This window comes from Bos grunniens, chromosome 1 (assembly GCF_055505025.1).
Source record: "Bos grunniens cultivar Pamir isolate PY7600 chromosome 1, Bosgru_T2T1.0, whole genome shotgun sequence".
Lineage (NCBI taxonomy): Eukaryota > Metazoa > Chordata > Mammalia > Artiodactyla > Bovidae > Bos > Bos grunniens.
Genome location: NC_141165.1, coordinates 50,967,821 through 50,988,877, shown reverse-complemented (window position 1 = coordinate 50,988,877; position 21,057 = coordinate 50,967,821). Strand labels below are relative to the sequence as shown.

The 21,057-nt window shown below is 38.7% G+C and overlaps 1 protein-coding gene across 8 annotated transcripts in view; it reads right to left on the bottom strand.

The window, feature by feature from the left end:
- Positions 1-21,057, bottom strand: part of PPM1L (protein phosphatase, Mg2+/Mn2+ dependent 1L) — a 331,904-nt gene that overhangs the window by 114,489 nt on the left and 196,358 nt on the right. Inside the window, exon 1 of one of the 8 annotated variants that reach the window (XM_086392737.1) lies at positions 6,777-6,807. The exons of the other annotated variants lie outside the window; for them this stretch is intronic. The gene's annotated coding sequence lies outside the window, so the exon portion shown is untranslated. Of the gene's footprint in view, positions 1-6,776; positions 6,808-21,057 lie in introns of those variants that run through there. 8 annotated transcript variants of the gene reach the window in all.

Below are 21,057 nucleotides of genomic sequence, written 5' to 3'. Positions count from 1 at the left end.
TTGGTGATTCAGGAAGCCAATGGGACCAACTGTTACAAATGAATTATAAAACCCTCATGAACAATTCATCAAAAACAACTCTGTAGCTATGAAAATAGAGCAGTCCCTCAGGGAGACAGCCGAAGCACAGTGAGACAAAATGCTCCTTGGCTGGCAACAGGGCCAGAGGACCCCTCTTGGAACTCATCTGACTCCTGCCCATGGTATCCTATCAGGCTCTTTTGGGAGCACCTCCAGAGAGCTAGTGAGGCCACGGCAGCAGGGAAGCTGAAGGCTGACGCCAGTCAGTGGATGTCCCCAGTCTGACATGCTTGGGGGAAGTGTCTTCAAAAGCAGCATGAGACTTAGGCTTCTTGTATGTGCAGTGGGGGATTGGATAAGGGTCCATCTTTCTGTCCAGGAATCTGGTCTTCTGTAATGTGATTTAAGGATCCCCAAAAGGACCTCTGCCCCCAAACCATTTTCTCTTTTGGCTTTGAACCCCAAAATTCTATTATTACAACTTTCAATCTCTGGTTTAATCAGTTCTTCCCCTTCCCAAAAGGCAAATATTTTAAAGAAAATTAATACAGTAAGAAATGTTCAGTCTTAGTGTGGACACGTTGATTAGATTTTTACACACAGGGAAGGGGAATGAGAGGGCTTCCCAGGTGATGATTGTAGTAAAGAACCTGCCTGCCAATGCAGATAGGCGTAAGAGATGTGGGTTCGATCCCTTGGTCAGAAAGATCCCTGGAAAAGGAAATGGCAACCCACCCCAGTATTCTTGCCTGGAGAATCCCATGGACAGAGGAGCCTGGCGGGCTACGGTCCACAGGGTTGCAAAGAATCAGACACGACTGAAATGACAGCATGTGCGCTTGCAGGAAGGAGAATGAGAAGCAGAAAAGCACCCAGGGAAATTCCTGGAAATAAGAGGTAAAATTGTTAAGTGAAGGTCAGGAAAGACAAACGTTGTCTACTCTGAAATTTAACCATGCAGGGAGGGAAACACAAAAATATGTACTGTTTGAAGGTTTAATTTACTCTTCACCACCACTGGCTCCACCTGCAAGACCAACTATCAAAACTATTTTAAGGTTAACCTGAGAAGGAAAACATAATTTGTTGCATTTCACATGTTGATCAATAAAGAATGCATTCAGTGACATCTACAGCACATTATTTTAAAAATTTTCTTGTTCAGATAGGAGGCATTGCTAATGCAGCACAAGTATCTTCTAGAACAAAAGCCACTGCTCCCTCAGCAGGGCTGCCACAGCACTGTCCTGCATCAGACCTCCCCTACAGTTCTCAGTCACTTCACAGTGTCTCCATCTAGCTGTCTATTTGCCTCCTCACTAGTTTGTGAGCAACTAGCAGGGAGGACAAAAATCTTTCACATTCAAAGATTTCCCCAACATCTAACCCAGTGCAGGGATGCCTGAAGAAAATGATGGGGAAGGGGTGCTTTAAAACTAGGCTTAGAACCTTATGAGTGATAATCCTGTATAACCACAGACATGAAAAAAAGGACCAGGTTCCCTGTGTTTCCATCACTCTGACATTTGTCATAGGCTAGCAATGTTGTACTCTTTTATATTTCTTAAGCACCAAATCCTGTTTAATTCCACAGAAACAGGACAGCTGCTTTGGGCAGAGCCAAACCTTGTTGTGTCTCAAACCAAGAAAGTGTTTCCTGTTATTTTTGGATAATTTTGAACCTAAATGAAAATCTGATGAGTGCCATGGACCCTCTTCCTAAACACGTGCGCACACCCACACATACACACACATGGACACTCTAGAGTCCCATTTTAGGAATCTGAGTATGAAGTTCATGAACCAGGTCACAGTGAAGGCTTATTAGATGCATGCATGCATGACAGGGGCACTAGGTACAGGGCTGTAGTTTTTCTACAAAATGATGTGGTTAGACTTGATCAGTATTTCTCAAGGGTGGTACGCCAACCAACTGCTTCTGAAGCACCTGGGAGAGGGAAGGGGGTGTCTTAAAAATGCATAACATGGCTCCTGCTTCATATTCAGTAAGTCAAGGTATTTCATAAGGCACCCTAGAATCTGCTTTTTAAACTTGTGCTACATTTCAGCAAGCCTACTGAGGAGTGAAACCCACAACATCTACCCCTGAGAGTTGTGATTTTTTAACACCTAGTCACATGTATTTTCACAAAGTTAGACAGCACATTCTGATGGACATCCAGAGTTGTACCAGATTCTCCACAATAAGAGCCCTCTGCATCCCCCAGGACTCAGTTTGGCAAGTAAGTATTTTTAATTCTTGTAATAACCTTGACGGTGTGCAGTGACATTCCCATACTGCCTGTCTACCCTCAGTGCCACGGGCTTTTCTTTTTCCTCCATCGAACTGCAAATCTGCTCAGCCTCTGAAAGGCTAGCCCTCCCTAAAGCAAGCTAAGTGACCTTGAGTCCTTCTGATAGCAGCAGCACCTGGAACCCTTTTCCAACAGCTTGTGACCAATCAAGCAGATCTCAGCAAGCTGTGTGAAACAGGCCACAGAATGACCTGTGGCAAAGCACCTTGAAAACACCATGATTTCCTCTTGACCGAGCCCGGGCATGATCAGAACACTGAGCTGACCTCTGCGGGGGACGGTTAGTAGAATTGGGAAACCTAGGGAAGAGCAGCAAAATGTGGCAGAACAGAAAGCAAATCAGCATTTCCAACACTGTTGCAGAACTTTGCATACAGAGTTTGAAAGGTACCTTATTTTAGCAAGAGGAAAATGGGATACCTAATTGCGTGGAAAAGCTATAATTTCAGCAGTGAACGCACCTGCTTGTGTAAATATAAAATGACATTTTAAAATTTGAATGAGCAAATAGCTGAGAGAAAAATGTACCCTTTCGAAAGTCCTGCTTCAGTTCCACGTGATGACAGCTGGATGGGCAGGCAAGCTGTAGTGGGGTAGAACTAAACCTTTCAATGAATACAGCAGGGTCCACTGTGTGCCAGGCACTGTGCCAGCTGCTAGGAATAAACGGTGGGTGCATATCAACAGGCCTATGCCCTTAGGAAGTTTATCATCTAGTGGAGAGATAAGACTTAACCAAATAATCACTTACGTGTAGAAGCAGAAGTTCTCTAAGGAAAGGAACAAGGTTCTTTGAAAGGATCTAACAAAAGAATGGAAACAGCCTGGAAAGAGGTTTCCTGAGAGAGTGACACTTAGTGGAGATCTAAGAAATGATGAGGAAGGTCACAGCTAAGGAGGGTCACAAGATGAAGGAAGGAAGAAGAGGTCAATACAGGTGGGACACACAGTCTATTTTATTGATAGGAATTTGCCAAAATGTGGATAAATGAGAGCCACAGGTGAATGAAAGTTGAATTTATAGGATACAGGCCTTCAAGATGGACGTGTGCTCTGAGATGTTAAGATAACCAGTCACTAGGTCTGTTGGGGAACATGAGGGAGGGCTCAGTGTTCACTACACCTGCCCAAACAAAACCAGCAAAAACTTTCTGTTGTTGTGGGGGTGATATTAGTTTCTGAATTTCTTTTCATTAAAATGGCTTTTATAAAGAATCTGAGTTAAAACATCGTTAATTATTAGAGAAATGCAAATCAAAACTACAATGAGGTATTACTTCACACTGATCGGAACGACCGTCATCAAAAAAAATCTACAAACAACAAATGCTGGAGATGGTGTGGAGAAAAAGTAACCCTCCTACATTGTTGGTGGGAATGTAAACCGGTATAGCCACTATGGAGAACAGTATGGGGATTCCTTAAAAAACTAAGAATAATTCAACTACCATACGGCCCAGCAATCCCACTCCTGTGTGTATATCTGGAGAAAACCATAATTTGAAGGGATGCATGCCCACCAATGTTCATTGCAGTATTGTTTACAATAGCCAAGACATGGGAGCAACCTAGATGTCCATCAACGGAGGAATGGATAAAGAAGATGTGGTACATATACACAATGGAATATTGTGCTGCTACATGTGTGCTCAGTAATGTTCGACTCTTTGTGAACCACAGAATTTGCCAGGCAAGAACACTGGAGTGGGTTGCCCTTTCCTTCTCCAGGGGATCTTCCCAACCTGGGGATCGAACTGGGGTCTCCCATGTTGCAGGCAGAGTCTTTACCTTCTGAGACACCAGGGAAGCCTAGTGAGCAACTAGTGTGGTTTTATTTTCTCCTCCTCACCTCATCCTCACACTGTCACTTCTCTTTGTTTAATTCAGGCCACTGGTAGAGCCCTCAGCTCTCCTTTCATGTTACCCTCAAACGTTGAATTTACACCAAGTTTTGACCTTCTTACAAAAATATTCAGAGTTATAACATATCTGGGTGTCTTATACAAGTGATTTCTTTCAAAAGTCAGCTAAAATAGCATCAATTGTTAAGTATAACTTGATTGGAATCATTTGTCCCAAGTTGTAAAATTTTTGCCCCCAAATTCAGAGGAATAAAACTAAAATGAGCTTTTCTCTTTTAAGAAATGTACGTCTCAATAGGGTAAGAAGGAAGCCAAATGGCCTTTCCACTCCAAACTCCACTTTCATTATTCTTCTGTGTTGATGCATGATCCTATTCCATGCATAAAGTTCCCCACAAACAGAAGAGTAGGAAAGAAGACTCAAATGCATAGTGTGGCCTAGTATTTCCCACAGAGAGAGACTCAGAAAGATAAAATCTGAGTAATTGAGAGTGTTCCCATCTTTAGTGTTTCTGCCTACCAGGGAGAAGAGGCTGAAAAAAATCATAAGTAATGTAATTCGCCTTTCTAAGTGGGTTGGGCCAGCTCTTTAGTAGGCATATATTTAACAGCTACTATTTATTGAGTACTTACTGTGTGCCAGGTACTATGTTTGGTCCTTTATATAAATTATTTAATTCTCACAACCCTGAAAGGTAGGTATACTTATAGATGTTTTACAGATGGTCCCCTGCATATTTCCTACAATCCTTTGCTCTTCAACAAAGTCTGCAGTGTCATAAATATTTTGTGTAGGTAAATTTTAGGAAATTGAGACTAAGAAAAAAAGATAGTAAAGTTGAAATGAAGCCCAGGGATAAAGGTGAGACACAAAATATATGGCTTAAGATTCCTTTGATTTGTTAGTGATGAATTAAAATCTGAGTCCCCAGCACCCAAAGCAAAGAAATAAAGGCTATCATCTTCACAGGTCATGGTATCCTTAAAATATAGGAAGAATCCAAAAAATGCCTATGGGAGACAATATTAATCAATTAAAGAGCTATTCGCCATTGTGCCCAGACATACCCTGAGAATTCATCTCAATACAGTGCTCCAGGCAGCAACCAATCAACCAAAGTTAGCACAGGAGATAAAATGTGTTCATGAGCCTTGGTCTAAATCAAGGGTCGCAAACTACAGTAAAAAAACCTATTTTGTGAATAAAGTTTCATTGCAACATGGTCTCACTCAATTGTTCACATATTGTCTATGGTTGCTTCTGAACTTCAATGGAAGCACTGAGCTATTGAGAGAGAGTTTGTGAAACAAAGCCTAAAACATTTACTGTATGACTTCTTATAGAAAAAGTTTAATGAACCCTGATATAGATGCATTATCAAACTAAAGCAAAATTAGCAGGTGTGTGTGTATACAATTGACATTGTTTAACTTATTTATTATTGTATTGAAATAAATGAAATGTATTGAACAATGTGTTGGGTTTCAGGTGTATGAAAATAAGTTGTACAGAGTTGTTACCATGAAAGAGTTCACAACCTAGTTACAGAAATGACTAAACATATAATCACAAGACAATTTGATTGGTTCTAAGATATAAGTCGGAGAAGGCAATGGGACCCCACTCCAGTACTCTTGCCTAGAAAATCCATGGACAGAGGAGCCTGGTAGGCTGCAGTCCATGGGGTCGCTAAGAGTCGGACACGACTGAGCGACTTCACTTTTACTTTTTACTTTCATGTATTGGAGAAGGAAATGGCAACCCACTCCAGTTTTCTTGCCTGGAGAATCCCAGGGACGGGAAAGCCTGGTGGGCTGCCGTCTGTGGGGTCGCACAGAGTTGGACACGACTGAAGCGACTTAGCAGCAGCAGCAAAATATAAGTACATATGATTTGCTGTGTAAACCCAACAAAGTGATTTAAAATTCTAATATCCCAGAGAGATTTCTTAAGCATTCTAATGCTTTCCACTTAACCATACAACCTAAAAAGTCAGAAAGTCTTAGAAATTACAGTCCTGCAGCAATCCTCAAAGGAAATGAGTGGATAAAAATGTAACCAGACAATATAAAGAGTAGCTGCTTCAACTTGAAAAATGAAAATGTCCCTAGACATTCTAAAAACAACGGGAAACTGGTGATGCCCCATAAAAAACTAACTTAACTTTGGATTTTCAAAACTGTCATTTGTTGGGAACCACATAATCATGAGAAAATGAACAAGGTTCCAAAGAGACATGTAAAGTTTAAATTAGGATCCATAGTAGATTGGCAGAGACATAATAAATTCATAATTATAGTAATCCACAGCTGCTTCAACCTTAGAAAATAATGAATTGCTTAGTGAGGGCTGTCAAATGGCAAGCAAAAGCCATCTGCTATGGAGCAGTATCTTGTCTTTAGGTCCTATAGCCAGACAGTCCATATCCAATGGAGACTCACCTCAAGATTTATCATTGCAACAAGCAACTTCCAAATGTCATAAATCAGTATGGAAATTGTCAGACAAGAAAAAAACATAAACTTTGCCATTCACAATACTCAATTATTAATTGCCTTTTATTCCCCAAGGTAGTACCTGTGATTCTTCTTCAAAACATATTGATCTGAATGCCCTAGGATAAAGAAGTCATTAAATAAGTTAACATGACTTATGACATCCACTCAATAAACCAAGCTTTCTTTTTTGAACACAAATCATATGTCTACATTCAGGCAATTCAATACTGAAGGTGAATAGAGTGTTAGAAGACAGGTAGCTCGCCATTTCTACTTTGAATAGCTATTTATAAATTGAGCTGGGAGCTCTGAAATCTTTCCTTCAAGCGATGCATGGAATAAAATTTTATATATAATACATTTTAACTTAATATTTTAATGGTATCCTTTCAAAGAACTAGATAAATTCTCAGGCCACCCCCTCTTTTTTTTTTTTTTGGTTCTTCAGTTAAAGAGAAAATTAAATTTGGAGATATATATATATATATGTATGTGTGTGTGTGTGTGTGTCCTATGTAATTTTTCAAATGAAAGGTGTATAAATGATAGCTTGATTCTGTAATACCTCATTTAACAAGTGCCATCAGGGAATGAACAGTTCCACATAAGTGAATGTCCCATTTAACTCAACTTCACAGTCTAAATGATGAAAAATTATTTTAACCTCTTTTCACGGTAATGTTTCTAAACTGAAACACATACTTCTGCAATTTTTCAAAGAGTATGCATGGAAGAAAATCCAGTGTGTTTTTTTTATGATTTAAGGTCATTTTTTGGAATATGAAAGAAGGGTTGAAATGTGCACACCTCCTGTATATGAAACTGGCTCCCACACCAAAGCTCCCTGATACTGTAAGAGGCTCTGAGTTCTCTTCCATAAGCAGATAACCCTACTTTGAAGCAGCTACTTTATGAACAATTGTCTACCCTAAAGATCTGGAAAATGTTTAACCTTCTTAATGGAAGGAGGTAGGTGTATGGGTTTTGTGGTTTCCCCCTAGTCCTTGTTAACCTCCTGGTTCATTATAGTGCTTCAGACAGTTGAAATGCAAAAATAAGGTCTATCCATCAGATAAGTGCAATATAAGAAGCCAGAAATATGAAGACTAAATGCATACTTACTTTTTATTAGAAGTTATAAAGAACTTCCCTTTAGATTCACATGCTCCAAGAAAACCCATCAAAAGGCATGAACTGTTATCTTTAAAATCTGTCATGTTTATAATGCACATGGATGGGTCAACGAAAATAAGGAATTCTTATGAAAATCTAAATGGTGCTGGTATGATTTGTCTTATGAAAAGTTACATAGCTTTACATTCTAACCTAAATATTCATTAATTGAGCCAAAACTGAAACTACACGTTTCATCTCTGGTTCTTTAGCATTTTGTGTACAATATCAGGCATTAGGTAGGCACTCAGTAAATGCTTGGGGAATGAATCAATCAAAAGACTTTGGTGTCACAGAAACATTTTTAAAATTCAATATCCAAATTTTAGATAATCAGTTTACTTTAAATTACTTAAATTACAAGTTATTTTTCATTTTATAACAAAAAAATTCATAAGCAATTTCAGATGTTAGAGCTATATACACTGGATGAACCATCTGCTCTAGAATCTGTACCACTATTCTCTTTATGAGCTAAAGCAATTAGAAAAGCAATTAGAGTCTGGAAAGTTCCTAAAGCCATAGTTTAAATATTTTTATAAAGAAGCATTATAAAACTTGAAAGTTTTATTCTATCACATACTGGAACAGATACACAACATTTAGTTCCATACATCTTATTTGCCCAAATAGTGTTTGAAAACATTACTTGGGACGGATTGACTTCTTAAAATGTTAAGAAACCAAATGTACAAGAATGAAAGGACAATACCAAGGAGTTTTTGGTTCTTTCACTCTGCTTCTGGAAACCAACATGAAACAGTGGGAAATTCCATATTAATGAGTAACAATCACTTTAACTTCCATATGGTTTTGGTTAAGCATGAGCCTTAGGCTCATGTGGTTCTGGTTAGCCTTAGACTCATATGGTTTTAGGCTCATATAGTTTTTGCTTAAGCATGAGCCTTAGGCTCATATGGCTTTGGTTAAGCATGAGTCATCAGGGTCTTGGAAAAGACCCTGATGCTGCAAAAGACTGAAGGCAGGAAGAGAAGGGGACGACAGCAGATGAGATGGTTGGATGGCATCACTGATTTGATGAATATGAGCAAGTTCTGGGAGTTGGCGATGGCCAGGGAAGCCTGGCATGCTGCAGTCCACGGGGTGGACGACTGAGCAACAGAACTGACTGAAGCATGAGTCTGTAGTTACCCTTTTGTCCACCAGATGGCATTCATGAATCAAGAGAAATACCTAAATAAAATGATACTCAAGAGGAAAACAAAAAAAGGGGTCGCACAGAGTCAGACACGACTGAAGCAACTTAGCAGCAGCAGCAGTGAAGGATGGTTGTCCTCTTCTTGACCAGAGGAGCTGTTGCTAAAATTCAATTATGATAAGCAGATGCCTGTCTGTACTGGACTGCAAAGCAAGCCTAGTAATTCACTCATCTATGCATTCTTATAACATAATGACCATGGGTTAACAATGTTCCTAGCATTATGGTGAACATAGAGAGCAAGAAAATCCTTGCCCTCAAAGAGCTTATGATTTAAGGAAGCAGATGAGTGGCAAACAGATAACTACAAACGAGAGTAGTAACTACAAACAATAAATTCTGAGAAGCCTTGGAGACACCATGTCACAAGGGATGTATGAGCTGAATCTTGAGAGATGCAAGGAATGACCAGAACAATGGACTGGGTGGTAATCCAGGCAGAGATCACAGCCCACACAAAGTCAGAGGCATGAAAAAGCCTAGTATGTTTCGGGCTAAAATTGGGTTCTAGGGCTGCAGTGGACTGTACCAAAGGGGAGGAAAACATGGAAGAAATAGAAGAAGATTAAGAACTAACAGCAGACTGGAACCACATATGTATACTTAGGAATTTTCATTTTAATTCTATGAAAATAATAAGTAGGAATAGCTAACATTTATTAAGTATCTTTCTAATGCTGAACACTAGGCTAACACTCAAAATGTTTACTTATTATAACTCTCAAAAATATGTACTATTTTTATACCTATTTTTCAAATAAGGCCAAAAATATTACTTAACTTGCTTAGCTTACTAAATGGTAAAGCTGGAATTTCAACCCAAGCCACTATTTGATTCTAGTCCAAATTATTAAATCCATAGCTTGAAAAGCTGGCAAGGTAATGCTCAAAATCCTTCAAGCCAGTCTTTAGCCGTATGTGAACCAAGAACTTCTAGATGTGCAAGCTGAATTTAGAAAAGGCAGAGGAACCAGAGATCAAATTGCCAACATCTGTTGGATCACAGAGAAAGCAAGGGAATTCCAAAAAAAAACATCTGCTTCACTGACTACACTAAAGCTTTGACTGTGTGGATCACAACAACAAACTGTGGAAAATTCTTCAAGAGATAGGAATACCAGACCACCTTACCTGTGTCCCCTGAGAAATCTGTGTCTGGGTCAAGAAGCAACAGTTAGAACCAGACATGGAACAACAGACTGGTTCAAAACCTGGAAAGGAGTATGACAAGGCTGTATATGGTCACCCTGCTTATTTAACTTCTATGCAGAGTACATCATGTGAAATGCCAGGCTGGATAAATCACAGACTGGAATCAAGATTGTTGGAAGAAGTATCAACAACCTCCAGATATGTAGATGATACCACTTTGATGGCAGAAAGTGAAGACGAACTAGTCTCTTGATAGAAGAGAAAGAGGAGAGTGAGACAGCTGGCTTAAAACTCAACATTCAAAAAACTAAGATCATGGCATCCAGTCCCATCACTTTATGGCAATAGATGGGGAAAAAGAGGAAACAGTGACAGATTTTTTTTTTGGGGGGGGGGCCTCCAAAATCACTGTGGACAGTGACTGCAGCCATGAAATTGACATTTGCTCCTTGGAAGGAAAGCTATGACAAACCTAGACAGAGTATTAAAAAACAGAGATATCACTTTGCCAACAAAGGTCTGTATAATCAAAGCCATGGTTTTTCCAGTAGACATGTATGGATGTGAGGGAGGGACCATAAAGAAGGCTGAGCATCAAAGAACTGATGCTTTTGAACTGTGGTGTTGGAGAAGACTCTTGAGAGTCCCTTGGATTGCAAGGAGATCCAACCAGTCAGTCTTAAAGGAAAGGAGATCAAACCAATCAATCCTAAAGGAAATCAACCTTGAACATTCATTGAAAGGACTGATGCTGAAGCTCCAATACTTTGGCCACCTGATGTGAAGAGCCGACTCACTAGAAAAGACCCTGATGCTGGGAAAGATTGAGGGCAGGAGGAGAAGTGGATGGCAGAGGATGAGATGGTTGGATGGCAACCACCTCAATGGACATGAGTTTGAGCAAACTCTGGGAGATAGTGAAGGACAGGAAGCCTGGCATGCTGCAGTTCATGGGATTGCAAAGAGTTGGACATGCCTTAGCAACTGAACAACAAGCTTGAAAAAAGACTTCAAACCCCTAAAGTGTTTTAAACAAAAGAATGGATCACCACAACTGTGATTTAAAACAGCAAATGGGGCGGTAATGAGGAGGGTGCTATGACGTTTAAGAAGATTCTGCCAGAAAGGAAATCTGAGGTAGATAATACTAAGTTAATCATATTAAATTAGATAGAAACAGACAAATTATTTTCAAACACACTTGTCTAAGGATGCCTTTAAGGATGCCTTAAACTTTGTCATATTGAGATTAAAATGTTGTTGTTGTTTTTAAACAATTTCCAGACTGCACAGTTAACTATGCTTTGTTATTTTGTCACTAAGTCATGTCCAACTCTTTTTTAACCCCATGGACTGCAGCCTGCTAGGCTGCTCTGCCCATGGGATTTACCTGGCAAGAATACTGGAGTGGGTTGCTATTTCCTTCTCCAGGGCATCTTTCTGACCAGGGATCAAAACCAAGTCTCCTTGAGCCACAAGAGAAGCTCTAACTGTACTTTGGGGCCTTATAAAGTAAATATTTCTTAGAGAGATTCCAAGGTATTATGATTGAGTCAAGTTTCAGTTCAGTTCAGTCGCTCAGTCGTGTCTGACTCTTTGCGACCACGTGAACCAGAGCACGCCAGGCCTCCCTGTCCATCACCAACTCCCAGAGTTCACCCAAACCCATGTCCATCAAGTCAGTGATGCCATCCAACCATCTAATCCTCTGTCGTTCCCTTCTCCTTCCATCCTCAATCTTTCCCAGCATCAGGGTCTTTTCAAATGAGTCAACTCTTCGCATCAGGTGGCCAAAGTATTGGACTTTCAGCTTCAACATCAGTCCTTCCAATGAACACCCAGGACTGGTCTCGTTTACGATGGACTAGTTGGATCTCCTTGCAGTCCAAGGGACTCTCAAGAGTCTTCAACACCACAGTTCAAAAGCATCAATTCTTCTGTACTCAGCTTTCTTTATAGTCCAACTCTCACTGGAAAAACCATAGCCTTGACTAGACGGACCTTTGTTGGCAAAGTAATGTCTCTGCTTTTTAATATGATGTCTAGGTTGGTCATAACTTTCCTTCCAAGGAGTAAGAGTCTTTTCATTTCATGGCTGCAATCACCATCTGTAGTGATTTGGAACCCAGAAAAATAAAGTCAGGCACTGTTTTCACTGTCTCCCCATCTATTTGCCATGAAGTGATGGGACAGTATGCCATGATCTTAGTTTTCTGAATGTCGAGTTTTAAGCCAACTTTTACACTCTCCTCTTTCACTTTCATCAAGAGGCTCTTTAGTTCTTCTTTGCTTTCTGCCATAAGGGTGGTGTCATCTGCATATCTGAGGTTATTGATATTTCTCCTGGCAATCTTGAGTCAAGTTTCAGTTGTTCCTTTTTTTTTTTTTTTTTCAGGTTGAGGTATAATCAACATGTAAATCTGTAAGATATTTAAAGTGTACATCATGGTGACTTGATATTTTTTTTTTACAATGTGAAAGGATTCCTCCCATCTAGTTAATTAACACATCCATCACCTCATATTTTCCTCTTCCTTCTCCTCATCCCCTTTCTCATTTTTCTTTTGTGGGGGTGGGAACATTTAAGTTCTACTCTCTTAGCAAATTTCAACTATACAATCCAATTGTTCTTTAAGTGGGCAATAATAGGGAAAGTGTGAGTCACTCAGTTATGTCAGACTCTTTTTGTGACTGACTCTTTTGTCACTCCATAAACTGTAGCCTGCCAGCCTCCTCTGTCCATTGAATTCTCCAGGCAAGGACACTGGAGTGGGTTCCCTTTCCCTTCACCAGGGGATCTTCCCAACCCAGGGATCAAAACCAGGTCTCCTGCATTGGCTGGCAGATTCTTTACCATCTAAATTAGATAATAATTGGGAAGAAGTGACTTCCCAATATACGATAACTTACTTTTCTTATACACTTGGTGGTAGAAGGGAAAACTATAACATTCTTGTTGAGTTACCTCATAGATTTGTGAACCAAATGTGATAGATGAATCTAAGTGAGAATGCATGAAGAAATGGAGTTATTTTCTCTATGACCTTAAAAGAATAGTTGAATCAATTTATGGATGTTACTTTAAAAAATAAATTTCCTAGCAAGTTCCCAGCATTCTAAACAGTATGTTGTTGGTCTGTCCTTAGGTTCCCACTGTGGACCCTCTATAATAACTGTTTCTCCCTACCACCCACCTACTTTCAAAACCTTTGGAAACGGCTAGGCATGCTTTCCTTGGGGAAGTAATTCTACTTCACAGTAAACTATGGGACAATAAAGTTTTCCATTGTTCTAGTTTCCTCTGGAAGGAGCCCCAGCAGGACTATGAAACACGGGTTCCTGTTCACATTGCAACTGGCCGGCTCTGTGGCTATGTGCTCCTGCACACAGACTAACCTCTCTGACCTTCGGTCTCCTCATCGATAAGATAGGGGAGCAGGCTGGAGGGAAAATACCGGGTTGGAGGATCTTCAAATTCCTTCCAGTCTTAAATTTTATTACATGAATTTTTAAAATAAATGTATGTTTGCAAGTATTTAATGTTTCCCTCTGTCACACCAGGTGGTTCAGTGGTAAAGGATCCGCCTGCCAATGCAAGAGATGGAGGAGACGTGGGTTCGATCCCTGGGTTAAGAAGATCCCCTGCAGGAGGTACTGGCAACTCACTCCAGTATTCTTGACAGGGAAATCCCATGGGCAGAGGAGCTGGGCGGGCTACAGTCCATGGGGTTGCAAAGAGTCAGATACGACTGAAGGACTGAGCACACACTCATACACACATCTGTTAAACCATCCTATTTTGGACGTGCTAATGAGTAATTTAAGGCAGGATACAAATTTAAAAATGTATAAAACCTATATAACCACAGAACCCGAGAATTCACTATAATTCAACAGACTAATCACAGAGAAAAAAATAGTAGTTTACAAGCTGCTTACATCCATTTTGCAAACTTTCTGTTTTGCAGGTATACTAAGTAGTAATCTCTCTAAGTTAAATAGTACAAGCCTAATGAACAGAAGGCACATTGATTATCCAGATGGTTAAAAATATGCTCATATTTTTGTATATCATTGGAACAGAAGTATTTTAAAACCTCTGTTAACTTCAGTGACTTAGCAGCCATCCATTGGCAGTGCGAAGCCATTACTGAATTAACAGACCCAGCTCAGAAATCAGAAATCAGATGGCTTCAAATTCCTGCTGACAGTTAGCGACGATGAACAAATCCATTTATTAAATAACAGCAACTCTCTTGCTGAGTCTTAACAAAGCAGAAAAAATGAGACATAGTGTGACTGATTTTCAACATTACAGGAGTATAGTGTTAATAAGCAGTCATGATTTAAGAATGAAGCAGAAAAATACTTGTAAGAATTTAAAAACAATACTTTAAGGCAAGCACTCAATACTAGTCCTTTAAAAAAAAAGACTGACATATCAGACTTAAACTACACAACTCTTCATTTTAGATAGATCTATACCTATAAAAGTATTCAGCAATAATTATGTACTGAAAAACTCAGAAAATATCCTGAACTTGTGACATAACATTTTCCATAGCTCAGTGACTCTTTATGCTAATTCATTTCCTCTTGGAGCATAAAACATTGTATGAATCTAGAATTTTAAAAATAGTACAAAGTACTGAAGTGCTTTAACCAGACAATAGGCATTTTTACCTATTGTGTCAAAGAGTTCCCTCATGTGGTTTTGCATTCTTTTATCATTAAAGAAAATGGATGATAAACGAGAAGAGTTTTAATTCACAGATGACTATGAAATGAATTTAAATTATTTTACTAGCTCCTGGGAAACACATTTTATTAAAATTTATTCAGAGTTTACTTTTAATTCTGTGAGACTCTGTAAATACTTGGAGATTTAATTATTTCAAACAAAAACATACAAGCTGCTGCTACTAGAGGTAAAAAAAAATAATAAGCTGAAATATTTTGGTGAATACAATGAAAATGTTCACAAGTGCTACTACTTATTGAACATTCACTATGGGCCAGAAACTTAGCTAAGAATTATACATGTATATTCCTGCAACGAAAGTAAACAAAAATTTAAGAAAAAAAATCTACTTGGCCAGTCCCAAAATTACACTAGATTGGCTTTCTTGAGTGAAATTCATCCCACTTCAGAGTTATTCTATAAAACACTGCATAATTATTATTCCATATGGGGCTCCACCTACATGAAATAAAACAAAAAATGAGAGTAATTTAAAAGGTCATGATTAATAATTACGGTGACCAATAAATTAAACTCTCCTAAAAAAGAAATAAAATAATATTAGGCAGGATTTATTAAGTCCATTAAGTGAAAGTTGCTCAGTCATGTCTGACTCTTGGCGACCCCAGGGACTACACAGTCCATGGAATTCTCTAGGTCAGAATACTGGAGTGAGCAGCCTTTCCCTTCTCCAGGGGATCTTCCCAACCCAGGGATCGAACACTGGTCTCCTGCATTGCAGGTGGATTCTTTATCAACTGAACTATCAGGGAAGCCCATTAAGTCCATTAGGAAACATAAATCGCACACTATTTCTAATACTTCATATTTTAGGATATTTTGCATTACAATGAACCTGCCAGTAGCTATCTGGTACAGTTACACAATAAAATAACTTATATGTTAAGAAACAATTCTGTTGATGCTGCCACCATATTTCAAAACGTAAGACAAACACACCATTGGGAATACTAACCATCTGAGAAACTCTATTCACTTACAGCTGTTTAGAGAAGGCACTACATAAGTTTCTTCACATGTTGTCAGACTGATAACTTAGGACTGAATGAATCTTGAGCCATTAAAACAATGTCAAAAAAATCAATGAAAATTCTCTCCCAATTCCCCATACATGACCATTATAATCAAGGAGAGGAAAAAACAGACAAACAAAACACCTAGGTAGAATCCATCTCAAATGTGACTCAGAGAGTCTTAGGTTATTACAGGACCTTCGAATATGTTTCTTCAACAGGACTTGTTAGCCATTGGGAGAGCAAGAGTGGCCTAGGACACAGCAGCTGGCACCTCCAACTTTACTGGACTGTCAAAATGTTTCTCTGATCTTTCTACCATACAACAAAATATGAACCATTCAAAGGGAAAAATGCATTTTTTACGAACAGATTTAGTGCAAGGGCCTGATGACATTTTCTAGCAGTGGAACAGCTAGTAATTAAATATCAAGAAGTTAATGACCTGGCTGACTCAACGAGCTTTGATTTGGTGCAATTAAGACTCCTTCACTAAGGCTCATTCTTCTCTGGGGTTTCTGAGGTTCAGAGCTCCAAGTCCCAGGACAAGTCGCTGGGAAAAGCAAACAGAGAAGCAGCAAATTCTACTGTTTATGCAATGCCACTTCAGTTCTGCCTAGGCATACACCATCTCCATATTTTCCAGTGTCTCTGCTGCAGTGCAGACTTCTGGCCTGGCAAACTGGAACTGATGGATCACTATTCTTTCGACCACACAAAACCAAACATAAGAGCCATTTATATACATATACATACACAAATGTATGCAGCTAGTCACTCCCCAGCCTCCTTCCTGCCAGAAAGGTTACCCCACAGCTGTCACAAATCACATTATTCAAAGATGGAGCTTGAGGAGAGATTAGATTAATGGATTAGAATCTAAACTACATCCTGCAAGATGAGAGAATTACGTGACTGTCAATATGAAGTTCATTTACTATTTAAAAAAAAGTTGAACAGTCCCACAGACGACACATTCTCATGACTTTAAGGAAAAAACATTGTATAGAAATTGTGTTGTTCACTTTGAGCAAAGACAGTGAGAAACCCTATTCCCAGAAACTTGTTTTAGCCACGAAGGAAGCAAGGCACCAGATGTGAAAAAGAAGAGATGGAACAATCTAGACTCTCCTCAAAGTCTTAGCAGTTCGGTTGCCTGGACATTCCAGCAGCCCAAGCTTCAGTGAGTTACACCCAGGTCTTCACAGGTGCATCAACTGTACACTTACCCTTCCATGGCCTGTAACTTACCTTCAGGGTTTAGGGTGTAAGGCTTTTGTTTTCAAATAAATATGTTGTCCCTGTCTACATATATTTATATGATGGAACACAACACAACCATCAAAAATGATGTAAAAGAAGTTTTAATAATGTAAAAAATTTACAGTACTGCTCCCTGAAAGAATGTTTATCAAACTCTGGTGTGAACTCACATACACATAAAACAAGGAGGTTCACCACTACACAGAAGGACTCTCAACAGTGGTTCTCTCTGGGTAGAGGAATTACATGTGATTTTTTTTTTTCCTCCTCAAAGTTTTTTTTATTTTTGAGGATTTCTACAATGAATACATATTACTTTAATTAAAAAAAATTGGATGAAAAAAGGGGAAAAGGAAGAAAAAACAATAGGTAGGTAGGAGGTACCATGGGAACACTGAATGTGCTATCTCTTAAATTAACCTCCTTAAATGTCAAGCTTCCCTCCTTTCCAATCATTTTGACTCTGGTCACAGCAGGAAACCTACCAAAAAGGCATGTGTGGTAGGGCAGAGCAGAACAGGAACAGATGTAACCCACAGAAAATCAAAGTCTAAAAACAGAAGAGGCAGCTGAGAAGTACACTATATAACACCAGCCCAGAGAGGGAAGTCATGAGGCATGTAGTTTAAACATACCTTAATGGTTTTCACTTTTTAAGAAACTGATCTAGATTTCTTGTTTTTCATATCCTCATCTTGCCAACTTACATTTAAAATGAATAACATGCTGAAGTTGAAAACATTTGCTTTTGTTACCTGTTAGCTTTAGAAAAAAAAATAAAAGACCAAAGACCAATTCCCTGTAGGAACAGGATTAATGACATATGGTAATTACACCAATAGGTTGAAATATCCATAACAACATAAACCTCCATTAAATACATTTCTCAAGAGGCACTGTTATTAAAGAGAGATTCAGCCATTTAAAATTCATAAACAGAAAGTTTTGGGTCAAAAAACCTTTTCTCTGTAATCAGACTGTCTGAAGTCATTTGTTCTATCATTCCTGGCCCAGATTTCAGATAAAGAGAGAAAGTTAGGTTACAGCCCAGGCAAGACAGTATGTGAAGCTCTCAATTCAGGAAAAATTGTCAAGGCAACAAAAAGAATGTACACTTTCTATTTGTGTGCTATAAATTCTTGGTCAGCTGTGGGTCATTTCCCACCAAACTCTCAGGCTCCCAAGTCTCCCATTCTTGCAAATGATGAGAGGGTTGGGCATATAGGGAGATGAAGACACTCACAAGAAAGACAAGGAAAACTGATGGTCAAGAGACAAGAAATGCAGCAAAGTAGTGCCCTCACTCTCCTCTTTCCTTGGAGGTCAGGTTTCCAAAAATAACTCATTTTTTTTTATTTGGTTTTCTAATAAATTTATTCTTCTTTAAAAAAAAAATTTTTTTTTACCTATCTGGTTTTTGTTCCAAGTTCCTTATTACTTTGTTTTCTATTTGTCTTAATTTTGTAAACAATTTAAAACTTTTTCTTAAAATAGGTAAATTACTAATAAAAATCATTTATTTGGGTCATAACATTTCAAGTGCTAATAAAATCAAAATGAATTGTTTCCTATAATATTTCTAAACAACAGCTGTACTCAGTTCATAATCAGTACACAATACAAAACTACAATGTTTTAAAATATGATGTTACTAGAATCCCTTTTAAAATTCCATCAGAAAAATAAAACATTTAGGAATAAACCTGACCACAGAGGTGAAAGACTTACATGCTAAGAACTAGAAAACACTGACAAAAGAAACTGAAGATGATTTAAAGAAGTGGAACAATATTCCATGCCTTTGGATTTGAAGAATTAATATTGTTTAAATGGCCATACTACCTAAAGCAATCTAAAGATTTAATGTGATCCTTATCAAATATTCCATGCTGTTTGTCACAGAACTAGAACAAATAATCCTAAAATTTACTGCATAAATTGTACCAGTGTTTTCTTAGGTCAATCTCCCAAGGCAACATAAATACAGGCAAAAATAAACAAATGCAACCTAATCAAACTTATAATCTTTTGCATAGTGAAGGAAAAGATAAACAAAATGAAAAGACAACCTATGGAGTGGGAGAAAATATTAGCAAATGGTGCAACAGACAAGGGCTTAATTCTAAAACATACAAATAGCTCGTACAACTCAATAACAACAACAACAAAAAATCAGATAACCCAATCAAAAGTGGGCAGAAGATCTAAACAGACATTCTTCCAAAGACAAACAGATAGCCAATAAGCACATGAAAGGATGTTTAACACTGTGAATTATCAGAGAAATGCAAATCAAAACTACAATGACGTACTAGCTCACACTGGTAAGAATGTCTAGCATTAAGAAGTCACAACAAATGCTGGAGAGGGTATGGAGAAAGGGAACCCTTCTACACTGTTGGTAGGAATGTAAATTAGTGCAGCCATATGGAAAACAGTATGGAGATTCCTCAGAAAACTAAAAATTGAGTTGCGATATGATAAAAGAATCCCATTCCTGGACCTATATCTGGATGTAATCTTAATTTGAAAAGATATATGAAGCCCAATATTCACTGCAGCACTGTTTACAACAGCCAAGACATGGAAGCAATCTAAATGTCCATTAGCAAATGAATGGATAAAGAAGATATGGTGTGTGTGTGTATTTCACACACACAATGGAATACTACTCGGCTACAAAAAGAAATAATTCCATTTGCAACAACATGGAGGGACCCAGAGATTATCATACTAAGTGAAGTACAGACAGAGAAAGACAAACATATGACATTGCCTATACGTGGAATCTAAAAAAAAAAAAATAGACACAAGTGAACTTATTTCCAAAATAAAAAGAAACTCACAGACACAAAAAAACAAATTTCTGGTTACCAAAAAAGAAAGGAGGGTGGGGGAGGGATAAATTAGGAGTTTGGGACTAACATATACACACTGCTGTTGCTGCTGCTAAGTTGCTTCAGTCGTGTCCGACTCTGTGCGACCCCACAGACGGCAGCCCAACAGGCTCCCCCGTCCCTGGGATTCTCCAGGCAAGAACACTGGAGTGGGTTGCCATTTGGCCAAAGTATTGGAGTTTCAGCTTCAACAAAAGTCCTTCCAATGAATATTCAGGACTGACTTCCTTTAAGATTGACTGGTTGAATCTCCTTGCAGTCCAAGGGACTCTCAAGAGTCTTCTTCAACACCCCAGTTTAAAAGCTTTCTTTATAGTCCAACTCACACATCCACACATGACTACTGGAAAAACCATAGTTTTGACTAGATGGACCTTTGTTGGCAAAGTAATGTCTCTGCTTTTTAATATGATGTCTAGGTTGGTCATAACTTTCCTTCCAAGGAGTAAGTGCCTTTAATTTCATTGCTGCAGTCATCACCTGCAGTGATTTTTGGAGCCCAAGAAAATAAAGTCTGGCACTGTTTTTATTGTTTCCCCATCTATTTGCCATGAAGTGATGGGACCAGATGCCATGATTTTAGTTTTCTGAATGTTGAGCTTTAAGCCAACTTTTTCACTCTCCTCTTTCACTTTCATCAAGAGGCTTTTTAGTTCCTCTTCACTTTTTGCCATAAGGGTGGTGTCATCTGCATATCTGAGGTTATTGATATTTCTCCTGGCAATCTTGACTCCAGCTTGTGCTTCATCCAGCCTGGCATTTCACATGATGTACTCTGCATATAAGTTAAATAAGCAGGGTGACAATATACAGTCTTGATGTACTCCTTCCCCAGTCTGGAACCAGCCTGTTGTTCCATGTTCAGTTCTAACTGTTGCTTC